This window comes from Corvus kubaryi, unplaced genomic scaffold, assembly GCF_017639235.1.
Source record: "Corvus kubaryi isolate FWS band 111438036 unplaced genomic scaffold, C.kubaryi_AGA036_p1.0 66, whole genome shotgun sequence".
Classification (NCBI taxonomy): domain Eukaryota; kingdom Metazoa; phylum Chordata; class Aves; order Passeriformes; family Corvidae; genus Corvus; species Corvus kubaryi.
The window spans coordinates 15,984,635-15,998,566 of NW_024582054.1; the positions used below are offsets into that span (position 1 = coordinate 15,984,635).

General features: G+C 37.3%; 1 protein-coding gene across 18 annotated transcripts in view; it reads left to right on the forward strand.

Moving 5' to 3' along the window:
- Positions 1 to 13,932, forward strand: part of NRXN3 (neurexin 3) — a 550,019-nt gene that overhangs the window by 416,490 nt on the left and 119,597 nt on the right. The gene's annotated exons all lie outside the window — the stretch shown is intronic.

Below are 13,932 nucleotides of genomic sequence, written 5' to 3' on the forward strand. Positions count from 1 at the left end.
TTTACAGATACAGAGGTTAACACACCATCTAACCAAAACTGACAACTCCTAGTTGACTTTATGTCCAAATGCAGTGGAACAATTCAGTATCTTTGGAAATTATCACCCTAAATCCATCAGAAATAGTGAACAACTGGCTCTTGATACGCTATCACGTATTTTATCCCATCACTGGCAAATCACAACCTTGTGATACTTCGTCACCATGCTAAAAGATCAAACTTACTCCAAGTGAAAAACAGATTGTTGTATGTGATGCTGACAGTGCATTAGATAGCTGAGGTATGATGATGTGTATGGTTATAAAAGGAAGAATGAGCACAAGAAAAGAACTTCAGTGTTAATGACATTCCTCTTATTCATATGTTGCCTAAGATCAAGCTATGATCTTCTTGGTTTTCAATATTTAGTCTAAGCAACATTCAACATTTATTTCTAGGTTGTACAGTAGTAACTCAGGACAGAACGAAAAATTCTTGCTAGTTGTGTAGGAATTTTTCAAAAGAAACTTAAATTATGGGAAATATCCTAACTTGAGGTTATATGCCAATTTATGTGACATTATACTAATAAATTACTCCAAGGGGATGAGTTCATCTCTTCTAGTGCACAGGAAAGTTTTTAAATGTGAGTCATCTATGCTGTGTTGCTCTCTACCACATATGTCCCTTTGTCAGTGTTTTGGTGAGATACATACAAAAGGATACATTTCCATTATTAACCTTATTTCTGTGAAAAAATTCTTTTTGAAGAGTGCCGTGACAGATATGCTGAGTTAGATTCTAGCTCTGCTATCCATTGGTTTGAGAGGAAAGTGGGCTAGGAAAGGTCCAACTGAGGATCTTTCTTCTGCTCCTTTCATCAATTATTTTGTAAAATACCTCCAATCCAGTTGGCAGCCAATTACAGTCACTACAAACCCTATGAATAAATTTTCTTCTTCCATTGCTTGCTGTAGTAAGTCTCTGGTGTAAAGAAACAAAATATTCAGCTCAATGCTTTAGAGATTTTTTTTTTTCTTTTTTTTAAGGGAAAATAAATCACACTCAGAGACTACCTCAGTACCCTGGGCTTCTGCCTTGGCTAAAGATATTTCTGTGTTTTCATTAGAAGATGTATGGTTTTATGGAATCAGCATTAATCTTATGTTCTGGGCTAGTATTGAGTGTATGCAGTTGTACCCTAAGAAAAAAGGACACCTTTATGTTCCAGACACCTTTTCCTTTCCACGTATGTATTTCAATTTCTGTCTGTTTGTAGATGATGAATTTTTCAGCCTGTCCCTGTGCAAATAAGGCTTATGGGACCATACTTTGCATGTGCAGGTTTTTTCCTTATTTCTTTATTTCCTACTTCTTTCAAACCAGTATTTTAGCCAAATTAAAAACAAGTAGGGTAAAATTAAAAAAACCTAAAGATATTATATTGCTATGGGAAAAAAACGCAAACAAACCAACAAACAAAAAAAAAACAAGGGAGAAGGGCAATGTTCCAGCCTTCCCAGAGAAAAGGATTGTGGCTTGATCTCAATTCATGTTAAATACCAGAATATCCATATAATAGAGTGGCATTATGAATGCCTAGGATTCGGAAAAGATTCAATGAATCAATAATTACAGGAAACCAATACTTATTAGTCCCATCTTCTGGGAAGTCAATGGTTAAAAGACTAAACAGGGGCTTTTGAAATTAATTATTTGTTGTCTTTCACAAACCAAACTTGCACTATTGTTTTTTGAATTGACTGCAAAACCAAACCTGTGTTCAGCAGAAATTCAGGTCTGTACAGCCTTTGTGTTTGGATGGACCCAGGTTAATCCAGTGTGTTTCAACTGGAACCTGCTGAAAATTTAAATTCATATCAAACTTGTGTGAGAGTAGCTAAGTAATCCCTTGTGTTTCATGTAGGATCGTGTAAATTCTGGAAACACAGTTATTCATAGTGTTTAAAAAACATTGTATTTGTAGCCCAGGCATGCTTGGGCACACTGTGATGAACAATTTAATGTGTACTTGGTTTTCAACACAGTGCTGCAGCTTAATGTTTACAAATTTTATAAACTATCAAATGTATCTTCTTTGTCATCACACATGGTACAGTCTTCAGTCAGGGCTGCATTCTGAATGGCATTTCCATGCTCCTCTCTGAGTTTTATTACTTGTGGAAGGATTATACATTAGACTTAAAATTACTTGCTCAATGAAAAGTACAAATAAGAGTTGGATATTCATTAAAGGAGCAAAGTGAGGGAATACTGGCTTTCCTTAAAATACAGTCTTTAGTTAAATTGAAATTAACTGAAACTAGCCCAATGGGACCAAAAGGCTCCAAAGCTGTATTTTTACAACTTCAAATAAAAGACAAGAAAAATAGAATAGCAACAAACTTACATTTCAGGCGCTGACATTTTGGGTTTTATAGCATCCAATTGCATTTCAGTCACCTGCAACACAAGCTTTACACTTTCTTGTTAGGAAAAGGGTTAGAGAAAAACGGTAAAGGAGGGAATTAATTTGGAGCTAAGGTTGGCTTTGTGACTGAAATAATCCAAATCACTAGGGATGATCTCTCATATTTAGTACCATTCCAAAGTGCCAGTTTCTCTTAGTGGACAGAAAGACTGAACAGTGGCCCAGTATAGGTATCTGAGACAAAGCTCCTGAGAACTGGGAGATGTCAAATAGTAGCATTAGTACAAAGGCTGCTATCTGCAGTTCAGCTGTTGTGGTTCAGCCAAAACCATTGAGATGCTTGTGATTTATTTACATTAGTTTTGCCCTTTCTCCTCTCTCTCAAGAACACAATAAGGAGATGGACTTTTTCCATAGGCTGTACTGATAGCCAGTTTCTTCATGCTTGATTCATTAAGTTGATAGAATGTTTTGCATTCAAGGTATAAACCTTTTGCTGTAGTCTAAAGCAGTTTTCTATGGCTGCCTCCCTTCTGTTGTCTCACATGCGTCCATCCTTTTGTGTACGTCCCAGAAAACAGGTTGTGCTTGGTCATTGTTATTTTCCTGCTTTTATGTTCTTGGTGAGACCCTTCTCTACATCTAAATAAATATTTTAATGATGAAATTGGAGTAATTTTGGACCCAGGCTTCAGGAAGAGGAAGTATCTGACATGTTTTTGTTTCAATTAAAATGAAACCCATCAAATTTGAGAGAGTTTACAGAAATTTCCAGAACAGTTACAAATAAATCTTCTGTCTTTACGCAGAAGTGGGATACCTCAGTCCCTAAGTTTTCATTAGTTCTTAGGCAGGAGGATATTTTTTATTCTGTTCACTGTCTTTTCCTTGCAAAGAAATACTTTTTCTGTGGCCAGATTTGCACCGTACATCAAAACAAGCCTGATATTCCTGTTCATTCATCCAGGCACTGACTACATTTTCTGCAGTAGGAAAAAAAAAAAAAAAAACAACAAAAACAAAATTAGGTGAATAGGAGCTGTAAAGTAAGAGTATCCATGACACAAAAATAAAGTCTAATTGAAGTAATGTTTTAAAGGAGAAGATTAAGGGCAGGAAGGCAACAGGTAGGAAGGAGCTGTCATTTAAAGAAATGCATGATTCTTTTATCCTGTAGCCTGGATTTTTTAATGCATTTTAGAAATAAGAAACAAGACAGCATTAAACTGGATTCTTATCAGGATTCATTATTTCATCCATACAGTACATATTTTATATTTTTCCCCTTTATCATTCTCAAGTAATCTCTCAGTCTTCTTGGAGTAGTCTTTGCCCTTTCAAATTACATTATTCTGCAGGTTTTTTGCTACTGGATAGAAGAAAAAAAAAATATTTCATCCTCTATGCCCCTACTTCATTTGCTCTCTGAAGTACATTTCTGAGGGGAAGTTGTATTTCTGAAAAAGCTGGACAGTTATCTCTTGGCAGCAGAACTGACTGCTCTGGCAGGTAGTGTGGCCAGATAATTGCATACTTAAAAACAAACAGTTGATTCTGAGACCCTGATATCTGTGCTGGGATTTTCTTTCAGTAGTTCCAGTTCCAAGGATTGCATGCCCCTGAACTGTTGGGCATATCTTCTTTTTTCAATTTCATTTCAAAGCAATGCAATTTGAACTGCATCTTTGTTAGTCTGTGTGAGACAAAGTCTTTGTCTATAAAAATAAACTTTCTAGAAACAGGTCAAAGTGATAGTTGTTTAGATTCTCCTACCTGTCTAAAATGTGAAAGTCATCAACCTTGCCTTGCTAAAATGTATTTCTTCATCTGCTTGGTGGAAAGATCTGAAATGGCTTCTCTTCTTCTCCTCTTCTCTTCCCTTCTCTTCTCTCTTCTCTCTTCTCTCTTCTCTTCTCTTCTCTTCTCTTCTCTTCTCTTCTCTTCTCTTCTTTCTCCATTCTTTTTGGTTTTATTTAGTTTTTATCAACAACATTTTCTTTCTCTTCCTCTGTGATTTCCCAGCTGTGAGATAAATAGCCTTGTATCTTACAAGCTAAATACAATTACTGCTATCAAAACTGGAGTCTTTCTCTCCCTGTAAATGTCTCTTGGAAGCTGATAAGCTATTGAAAGCAAACTGCAGGCCTCTGCCTAATCCTGAGATTAAACATAACCACCCAGAAGACAGCAAGAGATAATTGAGGAGGGGGGGTTGGGGGAGGCAGGCAGGAGAGGCAGAGAGGAGGAGAAAGTGAGATCCTCTCCTGAGATATTAAGAGGACATACAGAAGGCTCAAGGTTATTTGTAAAGGGATTACACAAAACACACAAGAGCTTGTTATGATGAGGAATTTCCTCATATAATGCAGTGGTTGTTGTAGTTGTTAAAGACAAAATTTAGCAAGGATTTGTTTGATGGAAAGCATACAGGGGAGCTCCCACCCCTGTCTGCTGATTTTTATATATTATCCCCATCTTGTCCTTGAAATAGGAGGTCTCACAAGATTGTATCTAGATTCTTTGTGCATTCTATGGTTCATCTCACTGGCTTTATGCTGAACATGGGGAGACAGTAGATTTCCCAAGACTAAAGCGGGGGACTGAGCTGACTTCTCTGTGCTCTGTTTTGCAACCTAGGAAATAAGAGTGCCTTAACTATGAAGAAATAGTGTGTGATATCTGTATTAGTCTTCAGTTATAAACAAGGCAGAATTACTGAGGGTTAATAGTTTTTATGAGTCAGCCCAATATAATTGAAAAAAGCAGTCTCATTTCTGGATATATAAGTTCTTCTTTATAGGTTTTTTTTAAATCAGTAACATTATAGTTTTCTCCTTCTGTAATTTTTTTGGGTCTTGCGCTTCTGAAAGCTTGTCTGTTTTTAACTGTTATCAATGGGATATTACCTCTCCCAGCTCTGCTTTATTTAATTTATAATGCATTAGACAAGAAAAGTAAGGTAAGTTTAGATGGTCTAATAGTAGCATCACTGGGGAAATTAGGAGAAGACTACGTATCCTTTCCTCAACTGACATGTGCCCTGATATTGTAAATAATATGCCATATTGTGATTATTAGTTCTTGTGAGCTCAGTGATGCAAAGTCTAACACTGTTCAGGAAATTAACAAGGAAAACTCAAAAGCAGAACTAACTGACACGTCTGAGTCATTGCAACAAGTCATTTCTTTCTAAGTTTGGACTTATCCCTGCACAGTACCTCTACATGGCTCATATTGTACCACTTCAGTGATTTACAAATGTTCAGTAATGGAGCCTTATTAGAGAAAATCACTAGTTCTCTGTGCTTTTCAGAGCCTGGGTCCTCCTCCCCCAAATTTGCTTTGTGTCTTGCAGAATGATTTTGACATGTCATTTCCTCTTCTTTCCAGCCTTCAACCTCCCTCAAAAACTTTGGTTTCTGCCTTCTTGTGCCCCTGTAGCAATCTCTTCCTTCCCTCAGACTTGAGGCTCCTTCTCACTTCTGAAACTTTGCTTCTGAAACCAAGATCATAGTAAGAAGTTTGGCTGAATCCAGTTGTCTTCATGAAGAGGCAGATGGATCTTGTGCTGAACTGCGTGGAATAATTATTAAGATGTGTTGCTTGATCTGCAAGCTTGAAGGGATTTTTTCTTGGTGCTACCAGATCCCACTGTGGTCTTAATATTTTTCTATCCAAATGCCCTTGTGAGTGGGCAATGAATAAGAAACAAGAGAACTGATTTTTGATTAGCCCTGTAGGCTGAATATAAACACCAGGGTTCTTGTCATATAATTTTTTGTGGATTTTGACTTTTCATATTGTACTCATTTTGTGGGACTTAAATGAGCTCTCAGATGCTTCCTATCAGCATGAATTGGAGACAGCATATAAAGTGCCTTTGACAGATTTACTGCATTTCATAATAAGCCTAAAACATATAAAAAGACAGGGTTAATAAAACAGAATTGGAGAAGCACATTTTGAAGGCAGTTCTGTGACATATGTTGAAAGATCTACCAAGAGGGATGATTAAAGCATGACAAGTTGATGAAATCAAGAGTTGATTGTAGCTTGTCACTGCAGGGCTGTAGCATCTATAATATATTTATAGGATTGCAAAGCTGATAAATATGGCTACCTGATATGAACACTCAAGTTTTGGTCCCCTGCATCCCCTGACATATAAACCTCCACACATGAAGTCATCAACAAACAAACATACTTTGGAATTTGTGCAAAAACACTCATGTTAATGCATGTGTTTCCATACTAGATGATGGGATAGGATCTGACGTGATATAAAAGTTACATAAATGTTGCCACTACACTTAGAGTTTAACTTCCGTGTACTTTCTGTTTTGCTTTCCCTCTGAAAAAATGAAGCTGTAGTTCATTTCCAATTTGCCCCATCCCCAAAGAGCTTCATGGAAGTGCCATAGGGATTTTCTGTCTTCCAAATTCTGTTTTTGACAACAGAAGAGAGAAAAGATAGAAAACCAAAAAAAAAGAAAAAAGTGGTTGTATTGTGGCTTCCAGTATCCATTGCTCTTGTTTTGTTTCTTAAAACTGATCCGGACTCTTGTAACACACTGCACTCAGTCTGACTGAGCTGTAGTTTAAACTTCCCCAAGTACCTCAAGCCCACACGAGTGGCAGTCTATTGAGCACTGGAATTTCTGTCAGCTTGGCATTAAGAAAGAGGGAAATGCATGGGTCTGTATGAAGATGTGTAAGGTAACAAAGCAAAACAAACAGGACAATATGATTTAACAGCAATAGAGTTGAAAGAAGGAGTTTACCTAAGGAAGGAAGTAGACACAGAAAAGTATCTTCCTGCAAGTAGCCATGACCATCTAATTCCCACCCAAGATCCCATGGATAGTCCTTGAGATGTGTGAAAACGGAGAGGAATAAGAAGCATTCTTCTGTAGCGGTTTTTATTACTGCTACATAACAGTCACATAAAAGGTTATTCCAACATGCAAATACATGTCACAGAGGCAATACTAGTTTTAATTTACCCAAAATACTTTATCTTGTTTATAGCCTAGATAAAGAAAATACTACCAGAAAGTACTAACAATTTGAGGAAAAGTTTTTGTTGGTGATGTCCCAAAGAACAGAGATATGTATAATATTGCTGTTAGCTGAATTAGTGTAGTAACACTCTTACATCTTCCTGAATCAGGCTAGATATCCAATATGTCAAATCTACAGATGAATACCAAATACATCAGAAGAAAATTCACTTTAATGGTCAGAATGACACTTCCTTCCAATGGTCCTGGATTTGGGGTTCTCTTAAGCCTGATTGTTCATCCAATCAAACTTCTTGAGTCTGAGACTTGTCAAGTGGCTGATGCTCCAGAGAATTACAGTAACCCACCATGACAACAACAGAAATATGCCCCAAAAGATGTCCTTCTAAAAAATTGCCCTACTATTGCATTTGGTTTGTGATCTGAAATACAACGTCAAATAAGCTGTATGTTTTTGTATCATATCTACAGTAATTACATTTGTATTTCTCAGCTGGAAAGCAAATGATTCCCTTTTTTCCCCTCATTAATTTATTCAGGAAGAAGTGCTTGTGTGGAAATACTCCCACTCCTGCAGCTGAAGAAGTTACTCTGCTGCATTGTGACCCCATTGCTCAGCCAAATTTATACCATAACAAACCAAAACAGAGGTAGTTTAGTGGCATCTGTAATTTTTCTTTATTTCTCTGATTCTTTTTCCATTGATGATATTGATTCTCAGATCTCAGTTCTTTTGTCTTAGCTTAGTTCTGTTGACTAGGGTTCTTCGTAAAATAAATTCTTGCAATACAGAGTGAATGCCTAGGAAAAGTTGGATTAACCTTTGACAATGGTAGTACAGCATATACTGAAACTCACGAAGAGATGAGCTTTATGATTCCCCAGTCCTAGTTTTGCTCTGTGTCAGAACGATCACTTAAAATATGCCAGAATGTAGGATCCATAGGGCACTGATGCATCTTTCTGCCTAGTTGTTGTCACCTAGTATCTGATGTAAGAACCCTGGATTGAGGAATATCCCTGAGTATTGGCATTGCATTCATATACTTACCACAGGCCTTTGAGTCCCAGTCCCTGAGATGCCACGGTGCAAAACAGATATAATCCATGTGTTTTTCCCTGTCTTTCTTTGACATCCAGCTATCTTCTGTGAATAGTAGTTACATACTAAGAGATATAGGTATATCCTGATAGCTTGGTCTTCCTAACAATCCCACGCCGAAGTATACAGCTGTTTGCACAAGCATGTGTATCCTGACTGAATCCTCAGATACCTTGAGCTGTTCTCATCTGTTTATGTTCACTGCTCCATGATTGTGTGAGAGTCCAGGTACCAAGCATAAACATTATCAGCAATGATTTCTGGTAAATTTCTCCTTTGCTGGCATAAGGTTAATTAGAACCTTAGAAGGGTTTGGGTTGGAAGGGACCTTTAAGATCATCTAGTTCCAAACCCTGTGCCATGGGCAGGAACATCTTCCACTAGACCATATTGCTCAAAGCCCATCCAACCAATTGCTATTGCTCAGTCATTTGATGGTACATAAAATGTAGTGCAGGGAAGGATGGATTTATATTTCTCAGGTGGAGACTCAGACTAAATAGAATCCTGCTGCACAGCACAGTGCAGTGAGTTCCCAGACATTAATATATTTCCGTTTCTCTCCTGGGTTAGTTCTATTTCAGTTCTCCTGGTCAAACAGAGTCATTATGTTTTATTTCTTCTCTTTCTCTCTGACTCTCCTTCTGTCTCTGTCTCTGTCTCTCTCTCTCATAAACACACATGTGTGCACAGTAAGAATGAGCAAACAAACATCTGTCCTGAGGGATCACAGGCTTGAACAACAACTTTGTGCTTTTCTGATCACATTGCCTGCAGAAAGAACAGTGCCAGCTGTAATCCCAGGTTGACATGCTGACATGCAGTGACAGAAGGGGTTTATGCATCCACATCAGCCTTCTCCCTGCTCGCTAAAGGCACTGGAAAGCACAAAGTCATTAAAATCCAATGCTACAGACTGAAGTAGAGCAACCGTGTGAAAGGATGGTCATAAATGAAAGGGGCCAGTCTTGAAACTGGCAGTCAGAAGTTCATGAATCCCAGCCTTGTTTTTAGAGATGTCTTTCTTTGTGATCTTGGGTAATGCTTTTACCACTCTGCAGCTCAGTTTTCTGATCAGTAAACTGAGGATAAAGCTCCAATTTACCTTATCTTCAGTGACTTAAATAGAAAATATTCTACAATTCACTGAACATGAAAGTCTTTCTGGGTCAATGAATTTTTATCTTTGCTACTTATTGAGTACCTGGTGCCCTTGGTCATAGCACAAGTTTGTGAATAGCAGCTGTCTTCGAGAAGACTTACTGGGTTACTACAGAATCCTAGAATCCTCTTTTCCTTTCTCTAAACTGATGCAAACAGAAGGATTGATTTCATTATTTGTAGCAATTAAAAAATGGAAAAGGCCTGTTTGCTTTCATTTATTCCATTCTGTAATAAACTGATATCCCCCACCACTTTTTCAAGTAAAATTTTAAATAATTCAAGAATTTCCCTGAGGATACTGTAGCACTGTCTAATATGCAGTCTTGATAGGAAGTGCTTCTTAATAAATTTCTCCTTTCATCAGTTTCTTACTTGCTCTTAATTATTTCCTGGCACTCACCCTAGAGAACTTACCCCTTCCATAGAGATTTTGCTGTTCTGTTATTTGTAACTGGTTAGCTTTCCAGTCCTCATCGGTGACATTAGACTAAGGGCCTTATAGGCGTTACTCTCATTAGTGTTACTGACTGAGCAGCTTCCCTACAGTCAGCACTGTATTAATGGGAAAGGACTGCACATGTTATCTCTATTTGTATATTTAACTCCCCATATTATCTCCCTAATAATATGTGCACAAGGAAATGGGATTCAGAAACATCTGAAGGTTTCTAGTGGAGCCAATCCAGCTCCATGGCTGCCAGCACCAAGGCAGAGACTGCAAGTCTGCTGGAACTGAGCTGCTCTTGCTTGCAGGGCTGTTGTAGTGAGCCACTGACCCTTCAAGAAGCAGGTATAAAGCCACAAGTTTTCTTACCTTAGGTCATGCACCCTACAAAGGCAACAGTGCTGTTTTCAGTCTCACATTGCTCCTGGAAGCAAAGTAGCTCCACTCATGTAGCTCCAATGCCTAACTCCAAACATGTAAATTAGATTCAGTGTTTTCCTGTCCTGATTTTGCCTAATGCACAAAACAGATAAACAACATCTAGATAAATGAGAGTTAATAGAATTTAAAGTGTCAATACAAATAAAGTGCTTTTGGTGTTTGATTATTGCTGCTCGTTCCCACTGGGCACTATAAATCACATCCTGACCGTTCACAAGGGAATCAAAGAAGTGGGATGTGAGGACAATAGCAGTGGATTTTATTCCAATCTCCGATTTCTTCCTGAAAAATGGATTTTTATTTTCTTTTTTAAAATGGAAAGATCAATATGTAGTTTCAGTTTTTCTTTAATAGATCCTTCAGCCTTGGCTGCCTGACATGGGGCTCAATTTGGATCTGGTCAGCAAAAAAACACAGTAATTTACACATTCCTTACAAAACATTTCAAACACTTAGTAATGTAGACATCCAAATTGTTTCATATTTTTAGAGTTTGAACTGGTAACTGCTTTCTCTGTACTGTACACTAGTTCTGTTTTCCAGCATAGCTCAAATGAGAACTAAAGAACACAATATTTTTTTTTTCTTCTGCATGCTAGAAAAGGTTTGATTAACCTTTTTCCACCTTTGCTAGTCTGAGTTTTCTTTTGTTTTGCTCCTGTTGTGCTTCTGTGTTAGATTATCGAGGGTAAGACACTTATTTTCTCAGTCATCCAAAACAGGAGTGAAAGACTAATCCAAGGGAGGTTGAAATGTTACTGATCGTGTCCTGGGGCAGAGCATTGAATTAGATGACTTCTTCAAGTCTTCCTTAGTCTTATTAGTGTCATTGTGGTCCACGTTAGCTTTACCTCCTGAACAGAAATTTAAACTCCTGTCTCCTAGTTTACTTCTGAATTTCCCAAAGATTTTGGCCTGAATGGTGCTTTACTTTGAATTAGAACCCCAAGTTTTTTAGGCTAAAAAAGATCAGATAAAATAGGGAGTGGTGGCATTGTAAAGCTTTTGGTTGAGGCACTAGAGACTTAGGAACAGCTCTAGTTGCCCGAGTAACTTACTGTTGGAGTCTTGCTTGCTAATTCTCTCTCTTATTTTTAGTACTTACATTACCAACTCCTTGTTGTCTCTTGTCATGAGGGCAGTGAGCTGAGGAGAGTTGCAGTGTGAAGGTCAGCTTTTAACTCCAGTCCATAGTGAGATGAACAGAATAAAAGGTGTTGCTCCCAGCAAACAATGTGATCAGAGGGAATTAAAGATAAAGTCAAGGGCATCCAGGACTAAGGGGAAAATGAGGACAAAAAATAAAATGAGAATTCAATAGCAAAAGATGCAACTTTATTGAACAGTGAAGGCAGAGGAAAAAATATGATATCCAAGAACTGAAGCAAAGCTGAACAATGTTAAGATTTGTCTATTTTTCAATCCACTCAAATTAAATAAAATCCTAAATTTGAATTAATTTTCTATAGCACTCCTGTTATACAAGGCAAAACTGAAGCTTTACAAGAATTTTTAGAGGGACAGCTTGTGGTAGTTAGAAAGATTACAGATCATCTGCCTTATAATTTTTTTTGTTTAGCATGGACATACTGTTTTGTTTTTGTATGAGCCACATCTGTGGTTTCAGGTTTGGGCTTTTTTCAATTGTTTCCTAAAGCCACTTTTAATAGAGATTTTTTTTACATGTATGGATTTTAATGCAACCATTCCCTATGTTACATAACATAAACCACAATATGGTCTTACAGTAACACAACAAAATAAACAGCTATACATAAACAGACCTGATGCCAAAACATGATTGTAAGGGTTGTTATTCCTTTCTTATGTATGGAGGAAGGTCTAGTCCTACAGATAGATTCTAATCCTTTACTAATAGACTTGTCTCAATTTTCTAATTAAATACAAAATATGAACAAATGGTGGTTGTACTTTGAAGTATTTAAAACAAAACATGTACTTAAGTAAATGTGAAGATGGGGCAATTCAGTATGCTGTAAGTTTTTAAGTGTGGCTGCCTGAAAACAGAAGTGGTTAAATAGGCTCAGTGTATGCCAATCACAAGCACACTTTGGAAAATTTTGTTCCCTTTATCAGATATTATCAGATATTAGGGAAGAATGGTAGCTTCTCCATGATGCATGCAAGTCTCCTTTTCTAGGGCACAGAGCATCAGCTCTAGGAGAGTTTTGGGGTTGAATTGAACTGAGTCAGTTTATGCTAGTAGAGGATTTAGCCATCGAAGATACACTTTTTACGCTGTAGCAGGCTCCTTCTCTCCCATGATGATAACAATTACGTGTGTGTAAATCTTAGTGAGATTATGGGCATCCATAGAAACTCAAAGGGAGCTGGCATTAAGGGCTGCTGGCTGAACTGAGCTATCAAATGCTAGCTGTTTACAGGCCCTTTTCTTGCTGAAATTCCATCTACAATAAGGGAAAAATGGTGGAAACATTTTAAAGCTTGAACACTGATATCAAGGTGTTTCTTTGAATCATTAGTATCACTGTAGCATCTTTCATTTAATAACTGCTCATTAGATAAAATGTTTCATTCTTTTTAGAGACTTAGAAGGAATAAATAAAATAAAGAAAATAAAATGTTGCTTCTGTAGTGTTTCTTCATAGAACAGCCTTTGACAGTAATTTAGGACAGATGAGTGTTTTCTTATGGTATTCTTTTTAGCATCTTCACAGACTTGACAACACATCAGGTTGGGTTAATATCCCACCTGAAAGCAAGTACTTTCTTTCTGCCCACTGCAATTTGCTGGAACCTTTCAGTTTTTCTCTTTCACGCCTAAGAGGCAGTAAATCATTATGATTGGTATCTAGGCCAAGAAGCAAGATTTTTCAGAGCTTCAATTGTTCTTGTACTTTCTTTAGCTTAAGATTCCATTTTGATTTAGAAATAAGCTTAATGTAATAAAGGTTGTTTGTTTTCTTAAAGGAACCATCAGCAGAAAAGAAAAACTATCTTCCAGCACTGAAGGGTTTTGGAAGAAAATTCTGCTTTGCCCATGAGCAAATATAAACCGTGTGCCCTGGATGTTTGCACTGTATAAAAAGTATTTTCTGTGGGAACTGCCTGTAGTGATTAGCACTGTGAATTCTCATTATTTTTTTTTTACCATTTTAGTTTGGTCTCAATTGAAGATTATCAAAAGCTAAAGTTCAAAGTGAATCTAATCTATTTATCTGTGTAGTCTGTGGAGCAGGGATACTAAGGGCTTCAGAAAAAAGACAGAATACTGGCAACCGATCGTATTTAACCAGTAGGCTCTTCTTTTTATGACCGGAATCCACATTTCCTTTGGAAAAAGAGAGACAATCCAAAAAAATCCC